General features: G+C 37.3%; 1 protein-coding gene across 2 annotated transcripts in view; it reads left to right on the forward strand.

Moving 5' to 3' along the window:
* pcxb (pyruvate carboxylase b) overlaps window positions 1-8,823 on the forward strand; it is an 848,274-nt gene that overhangs the window by 412,731 nt on the left and 426,720 nt on the right. The window lies entirely within an intron of this gene.

The raw sequence follows: 8,823 nt of genomic DNA on the forward strand, positions 1-8,823 counted from the left end.
TAATTAGCTTCTTAATGCTTTGTGACGTATTTTGATTTTAGGCTCGATAACAGCCCTCGTTTCTTAGCATTTTTTTCTTCTGCATTTTTTTGCTTTTCATTTGCATCTCGTGACCTTCAGTCCCGTTTCTCGACACATTTATGTTAAATTTGTGGCTGACAGCGAGCCAAAACACCACAGTTTGGAACATTCGGGAATGCTAAATACATTCTCCGCTCGAACTTCAACGCTTTTTCCCGAGTCTTTCCCAAACTATTTAAATAATTATAGCGCAATTTATTGTGCAACACGGTTTTGAAGCCGATTTTAAAGGTTTTCCGGTGAGAAAAGACTGAAACATTTTGGTACATTCTTGGTTAATTAGCTTCTTAATGCTTTGTGACGTGTTTTGATTTTAGGCTCGATAACAGCCCTCGTTTCTTAGCATTTTTTTCTTCTGCATTTTTTTGCTTTTCATTTGCATCTCGCGACCTTCAGTCCCGTTTCTCGACACATTTATGTTAAATTTGTGGCTGACAGCGAGCCAAAACACCACAGTTTGGAACATTCGGGAATGCTAAATACATTCTCCGCTCGAACTTCAACGCTTTTTCCCGAGTCTTTCCCAAGCTATTTAAATAATTATAGCGCAATTTATTGTGCAACACGGTTTTGAAGCCGATTTTAAAGGTTTTCCGGTGAGAAAAGACTGAAACATTTTGGTACATTCTTGGTTAATTAGCTTCTTAATGCTTTGTGACGTGTTTTGATTTTAGGCTCGATAACAGCCCTCGTTTCTTAGCATTTTTTTCTTCTGCATTTTTTTTGCTTTTCATTTGCATCTCGCGACCTTCAGTCCCGTTTCTCGACACATTTATGTTAAATTTGTGGCTGACAGCGAGCCAAAACACCAACAACCGTGACAGTTTGGAACATTTGGGAATACTAAATACATTCTCCGATCGAACTTCAACGCTTTTTCCCGAGTCTTTCCCAAACTATTTAAATAATTATTACGTGAATTATTGTGCAACCCAGTTTTGAAGCCGATTTTAAAGGTTTTTACAGTGAGAAAAGACTGAAACATTTTGGTACATTCTTGGTTAATTCGCTTCTTAATGCTTTGTGACGTGTTTTGATTTTAGACTCAATAACAGCCCTCGTTTTTTTGCATTTTTTTCTTCTGGATTTTTTTTTGCTTTTCGTTTGCATCTGGCGCCCTTCAGCCCCGTTTCTCGACACATTTATGTTAAATTTGTGGCTGACAGCGAGCCAAAACACCAACAACCGTGACAGTTTAGAACATTCGGGAACGCTAAATACATTCTCCGTTCGAATTTGAACGCTTTTTCCCCGAGTCTTTCACAAACTATTTAAATAATTCTAGCATGATTTATTTTGTAACACAGTTTTGAAGCCGATTTTAAAGGTTTTTCAGTGAGAAAAGACTGAAACAATTTGGTACATTCTTGGTTAATTAGCTTCTTAATGCTTTGTGACGTGTTTTGATTTTCGACTCAATAACAGCCCTCGTTTCTTAGTTTGCAGACTTAAAAAACATAAGTCTCGTTCGGTCTCTAAAGCCGCTTCGGGATTCGGGCCTAGACAGCGGTGTCTTTTGTTGAGAAAATTGTTGAGAAAGAAAATGGTGGGCTAATTAAAAATAATGAGCTGCATGGCTTATTCATGTACATGTCATATGAGCTCATGGTGATGTCTCTTCAGCCTCTTTAAAACAGCTTATTGTCAGCATTTTGCTTTTAAAATAGACTATTTAATGAATTTAATTGTAGTACAGCACAGTCAGCAGCCAACACGTATGAGACCTGGATTCCCAAACTGTATTTTTTTAAAATATCATTAATTCATTGCAGATGTCACAATGAGGTGTTGTATGGTGTTACATCAGGGAGATTGGAGAAAACACACTCCGTATAGTGAAAAGTGGGTAGGACAGATGATTAAACTCTGTGAAAACGTGTTCATCTTGAAAACATAAAAGCACAGAATAGACAGAATGTGGCTCCTCTCACATCGTCTTGCTCTTTGCTTTATTTTACTTCACACTCGTGTAATTTACACACTTTCATTCTATATTTTTTTTGCGCTTCAGCTTAAATAAACTGCTCGAAATAAACCAGCAGAAGGGGATCTTACTTCAGCTTTTTCTCACAGCGGAGCGAGGTAAAAGGCATGTAGACTGATTAATCCAGTGGTTCCCAACCTTTTTTGGCCCCATTTTAACATCACAAATTTTTGGCGACCCCAGACTTTCTAAACAGAGACTTTTTTTTTTTTTTTTTTTTGTAAAAATTAACCCTTTCATGCATAGTGGTCATTACAGTGGACAGTTATTCTACAGCTGTTCTCTCATATATTCATGGGTTTTGTTGTTTTAGTTCCATATCAGCCAACACAGTGGACGCTTATGCATCATCTCATAAACTGTAATTCATATCATTACTGTAATTTGGTGTTCTTGATAAACCTGATCTGCACTAACATGTTTCAGCATTAATCAATTATTTGTTAGAAAAAAAAGTTTTTTTTTTTTTGCATATTATCTCCATGAAAAGAGTAATAACTAGCATTAGAATAGGTTAAAATGTGAGAAAACATCAGATTTTATTTTATTTCATTGTTTTCATGTCACTTTCTGATATTGGGTTTTAAACATGTGCCTTTATTTCAAAAATTAAATGCATGGACATTTTTGTAACTCCATAAAAAAAAAAAAAAAAACTTGATCACATTGTTTTTTTCATGCCTATGGAGGAATAAAAACACTCAAGAAAAAAATCGTAACTAAGGTTCTCATAATTAATGCATGAAAGGGTTAATTTGTTTTTGATCGTGTAATAGTTTGCTATAATATGTTACAAATAAATGTTAATTTTACATGACATTTAGGTTATATCATGTAAATTTTTATTAGTAATTTTTTATTTATTTATTTTTTTTATCAATTACTAGAAATTTCAGGCGATCCCATTTGAATTCCAGGCCATCCTATGTGGGGGCCCGACCCTAAGGTTAAAAAACACTGCATTAACTGCTCCCAATCCCCTTTTTAAGTTGTTTGGTACAGTCTGTTCTTTCTCAAACCCAGAACACATAAAAAACTTTGATTCTATTACCACCTTCAAATCCCAGCTTAAGACTTATTTATTCAGACAGGCCTACTCAATTCTATAATTTCACTTTTATCTACTGCCATTTTATGTACCTATGTGTTTTATATATGTATATATGTCATTTTAATTGTGTTTTATTTATTTTTAACAACTTTGTACGGTGACCTTGAGTGTCCTGAAAGGCACCTATAAATAAAATGTATTATTATTATTATTATTATTATTATTATTATTATTATTATTATTATCATTATTTAGAGCACAGGTGTCAAACATGTGGCCCGGGGGCCAAATCCGGCCCGCCAAAGGGTCCAATCTGGCCCGTAGGATGAATTTGTGAAATGCAAAAATTACACTGAAGATATTAATCAATAGTGTAAAAATCATGTTATTTCAGGTTCCATACGTACACATATAAACCAAATAGATCTCAATTGGGTCAGAGCAGAAAAATACTGTCCTAATAACCTATAAATAATGACAACTGCAGATTTTACCTTTCTTTTAGTGTAAAAAAGTAAAATTACTTGAAAATATTTACATTAACAAACCATCTTTTTACAAAAAATGCAAATAACTTGAAGAAATATGAACAACGTGAAATGTCTTCAGAAAAGTAAATGCAATTTCATCAATATTATACCTGTTACATAATGTTTGGTGTATTTGTAATTGGAATGTAAGTTGTAACGCACATGTGTAAATGATAAAATGATAAACTGAGGCTGAATATTGTTAAAACTGCACTTGTTTTTCTTAAGACATTTCAAGTTTTTCACGTATTTCAGATTTTTAAGGAAACAATGTAGATATAAATATTATCATAATGTAATTTTACTTTTTTCACTGGTATTATTTTACTGGTCCGGCCCACTTGAGATCATATTGGGGTGAATGTGGCCCCTGAACTAAAATGAGTTTGACACCCCTGATTTAGAGGCTCACCTGGGGTGGAGATCCACCAGCAGCACTAAAGTTTGCATTGTAATAACATCGATCCTTTTACAGTGAAACCTTGCCACTTTTTTTTTTTTATCACTTACTAAAAATTTCAGGCGACCCCATTGGAATTCCAGGCGACCCCACATGGGGTCCCGACCCCAAGGTTGAAAAACACTGGATTAATCTATTCCAGACCACAGTTCGACGGTCAGCCCAGAGCCTCGAATGTTTTTAAACTAAGAATAAACAGTGGAAGATGCCCGCAGATTTCCATCTTAGTATGAAATAAAGAATAGAATGTCAAGGTAAGGGTGAAAATATCATTCACAAATGAGCGTTTGACTATTTATCCTGGTATTAGGCTGAAGGGCAAGTAAACAACATGTAAAACAGCTTTGTTTTTGGGAATAAGTGAAAAGATGCATTCTCATCAATGAATAATGATTTACTCTGAATTTTAACCTTTTATAGTGCGCTCATAGAAATACTCCAAAATTCAAATGTGTTATTGCAGGACCTAACAAGACTTTATTACTTTAGAGAAATTTTCAACATTTTTTATTGTCATGTAGAAAATCAATGTCAATTAAGTTACCATATTTGGTTCCTTGCCTGTAAGTGGCAAAAAATAAATAAAAGATCAAAAAAGTATACAGTGATCCCTTATTTTTCGCAGTTAATGGGGACCGGCGCCCCCCGCGAAAATCGAAAATCCGCGAACTGGAGCCGGAGCCCCCCGAGCCTATCCTAGAACTCTCTCTCTCTTTTAACATTTTTATATAAAATAACACTCACATTAGACTCCAGCGGCTCCTTCCTTGACTGACGATGAGGCCCATGATGATGATGATGATGATGATGATGATGAAACACCTGTGCACTTCGATGAAGACGATGAAGATGACACAATGCGCAGGTGTCAAGGGAGCCTTATACAGGGGTTGGACAAAATAATGGAAACACCTTAAAAAATCAACAAAATATAATTTAATATGGTGTAGGTCCGCCTTTTGCGACAATTACAGCCTCAATTCTCCGAGGTATTGATTCATACAACTTGTGAATTGTTTCCAAAGGAATTTTAAGCCATTCTTCAGTTAGAATACCCTCCAACTCTTTTAGAGACGATGGCGGTGGAAATGGACGTCTTACTTGAATCTCTAAAACTGACCATAAATGCTCAATAATGTTGAGGTCTGGGGACTGTGCCGGCCATACGAGATGCTCAACTTCATTAGAATGTTCCTCATGCCATTCTTTAACAATTCTAGCTGTATGGATTGGGGCATTATCATCTTGAGGTGAAGGTGTTTCCATTATTTTGTCCAACCCCTGTAGCTCTTCTAGGGGCGCCTCGTCGTCAGATGTTACTCGAGGCGCTGGATCGTCTAGTAATGCAGCTTCTTCGGAGGGAGTTGGCGAAGTAGCTGCAGACGGGGAGGCTGGCGGGGGAGCTGAGGGTTCGGCTGATGGCTTCCGAGGGACAAGGAACATGGTGATGGGGAGCTGTTGCCGTTGCTTCTTCTTTTCGGCGAAGATGCTTTTATACAGGGCCATGACACCCTCTATCCTGTTGCCGAATTCAACAGCCCTCACCAAGTTGTCGTCTATTTCCTTGACCGTATTCTGCAATTCCCTGGCGATATTGCAGAGCCTGAAAAATCCGCGAATAACTAAAACCGCGGAACTTAAAGCGCGAATTGGCAGGGGATCACTGTATATAAAAATAAAAGAAAAACACATGTAAGTTGAAAAGAACATCACTATTAGAACATTATAACAACATAAACGCTTATCCAGACACCTGTCAACATATTGAAAACCTGGATTTTACTTGGATATAACCTGTTTTGTAGTGATTACTTATTCTTTTGTGTTTTGTATAAACCACAGGTATTAAACATGTGGCCCGGGCGCCAAATCTGGCCCACCAAAGGTTCCAATCCGGCCCGCGGGATGAATTTGTGAAAAATTGCAAAAATTACACTGAAGATACAGTCTACTCTCGTTAAACCGCCCGCCGTTATACCGCCATTTTCGCTCACCGCCGACCAAAACCATTGCACAAAAATCCCCAAAGTATTATTCCATTAGCTACCGCCATTTCCACCTATCGCCATCCGCCAGCCCAGTTCCATGCACAAACAACACTTATACCATTGATTTCCCGACCGTTATACCGCCAGCGTGATTGCCATCGAGTACACATAAATTTTAACAATGCACTGAAACAAACGCGCCAGACGCTGATCGCGACAAGCTACGAGTAGGTCTACGGAACGGCCACCGTTCATTTATCGCAGAACACTCAGTAGGTCAGGATGTCGGGAAGAGGACATGGGATTAAGCCAAAGCCTCAAGATGATGGGGTGTCATTTCCCGACACGGTATAATAATACTTAAAATGTTTCCCCACTTTAAATGATCCCTTACAACATAACAGAATCAAGATTTATTTAGAAACGCAATTAGAACGGGTTAACGGAGGCAGCATAGACACCATATAGTAAAGACATGCACATTATGGACGCAACCCGTTGTAACGCCATTTTCGCTATACCGCCAATTTGGCCGTGAACGGAAGTTGGCGGTATAACAAGAGTAGACTGTATTAACAATCAATGATGTCAAAATCATTTTAATTCAGGTTCAGCGTACAGACACATTCAGTCCAATTGGATTTCAAGTGGGTCAGAGCAGTAAAATATTATCATTATAACCTATAAATAATGACCCCAAATATAACCCCAACTTTTCTGTTTTGTACCGTATAGTGCCGCTAGCTAAAATTGCTAGAGCGAAATAAATCACTTTAGTATCAATCAGACGTTGACAAAGACGAAAACGAAGAGAATTTTATCCATCATTTTTATACATTTTAGTTAGTTTTGTAAGCACACTACAGTTTCGGTTATCGTTTTTTTTTCTTTTAATTCTAGTTTTAATTTATTTCAGTTAACGAAAGTGTTTTTTCAAGTCTAGTTTTTGTCATTTCGTTCGTTTTCGTTAACGATAATAACCTCGGCAGGTCTACTCACTGTTCATGCAGAGGTAGACCTTACAGACCCTGTAGACCACATGGGACCTGAGATAGTTGACTCACTGTAACTGTTGCTGTCACTGTCTTGTAATGTGTGCGGAAATGACCAAAAATAGTCACTTGCCTGTTAAAGGGTTAATGACACTGAGCACATTCAGTGTTTTTTTTTTCACTTTGAAGTGGAAATCATGCCAACGGTAGTTAACGCTCGGTCATTAGCTAAGTGACCGTAAGCCTCGGATACATGTGTTTAATTCAGAGATGAAACCGCTCTTTATTATTTCATGTCATATGACGTATCCATGGTAACAACCGTAGCGCTAATGATCCAAGACTTGTAACGGAAACAGGCGGTATCAATCTATAGGCAAATACACTTCATTTTTACCTTGAGCTAAAAAAAAACGTTAGATATTTCTGTTGTTTTTTCATCAGTGAATGTGAGAATATTGAGGAATTTCTTGGTGCTCGGCTACTTTCTGTATCAAGGCCACATTTTGATGAAAACGCCTCCTCTAAATTTCAGTCCGTCCAGTCCTAGTCATTTTTCAGTCTGTTTTGAATTAGTCATGATGAGGTGAAATTGTAAGTCAAATCGGCCTTCTCAACTCTAATTTCTCATTTAACTCGGAGTGCACTTAACCAAACCATCAGCCCGGGTTTAATAGATTAATGTTTGCTTCCGATGCAGAGGCTGGGTGTCACGAGCCAGCGGATGGTCCTGGTTTATGTAAACATGTGGACATAAGGGGAAACGGTGAGGAGGAGACTTTAAACCGTAAAGACCCAAACGCATCTACTGTTTGAAAATATTCAATACCTGTTGATCCATTAATCCTATCAATACATGTCAATAACTGGTGTAAAATACAGTTATTCATCTTTTCATGGTCATCAGATATGACCCATTTGGACGTTCAGAGGCTCCGTAGTTACCGTGGGAACACCGTCATCTTCTACAACGTTGACTCACCGGTAAAACTAATGGAGTTGGATCAATGACAGTGGATGGAGACACTGGGTTTATGTTCAGTTATTGATAGAATTTAATGGAAAAGTGCATTTTTCTACAGTTTTTGATATAATAACCCTCAACTTTAATCTGAGCTTTTATGAACATCTACAGGATCAGTGAATTAAATACAGGAAAGTACCAGATTTGTCACTTAAAAATGCAAAATGCAGTGGATATTATTGTAATATTCAATTCAATCCAACTTTATTTGTAAAGCACTTTAAAACAACCGCAGTGGAACAAAGTGCTGTACAGAGGAATAATTTATAAAATACTACAGCTACTACTACTGCTACTGCTACTACTACTTCTACTACTACTACTGCTACTACTACTACGACTAATACTATTGCTTCTACTACTACTGCTGCTACTAATACTACTGCTACTACTACTACTACTACTACTTGTACTACTACTGCTACTGCTACTAATACTGCTGCTTCTACTACTACTACTACTACTACTACTACTGCTACTACTACCACTGCTACTACTACTACTACTGCTTCTACTACTACTGCTGCTACTAATACTACTGCTACTACTACTACTACTACTACTACTACTGCTACTACTACCACTGCTACTACTACTACTACTACTACTACTACTACTACTGCTACTACTACCACTGCTACTACTACTACTACTGCTTCTACTACTACTGCTGCTACTAATACTACTGCTACTACTACTACTACTACTACTAC

This window comes from Sphaeramia orbicularis, chromosome 18 (genome assembly GCF_902148855.1).
Source record: "Sphaeramia orbicularis chromosome 18, fSphaOr1.1, whole genome shotgun sequence".
Classification (NCBI taxonomy): domain Eukaryota; kingdom Metazoa; phylum Chordata; class Actinopteri; order Kurtiformes; family Apogonidae; genus Sphaeramia; species Sphaeramia orbicularis.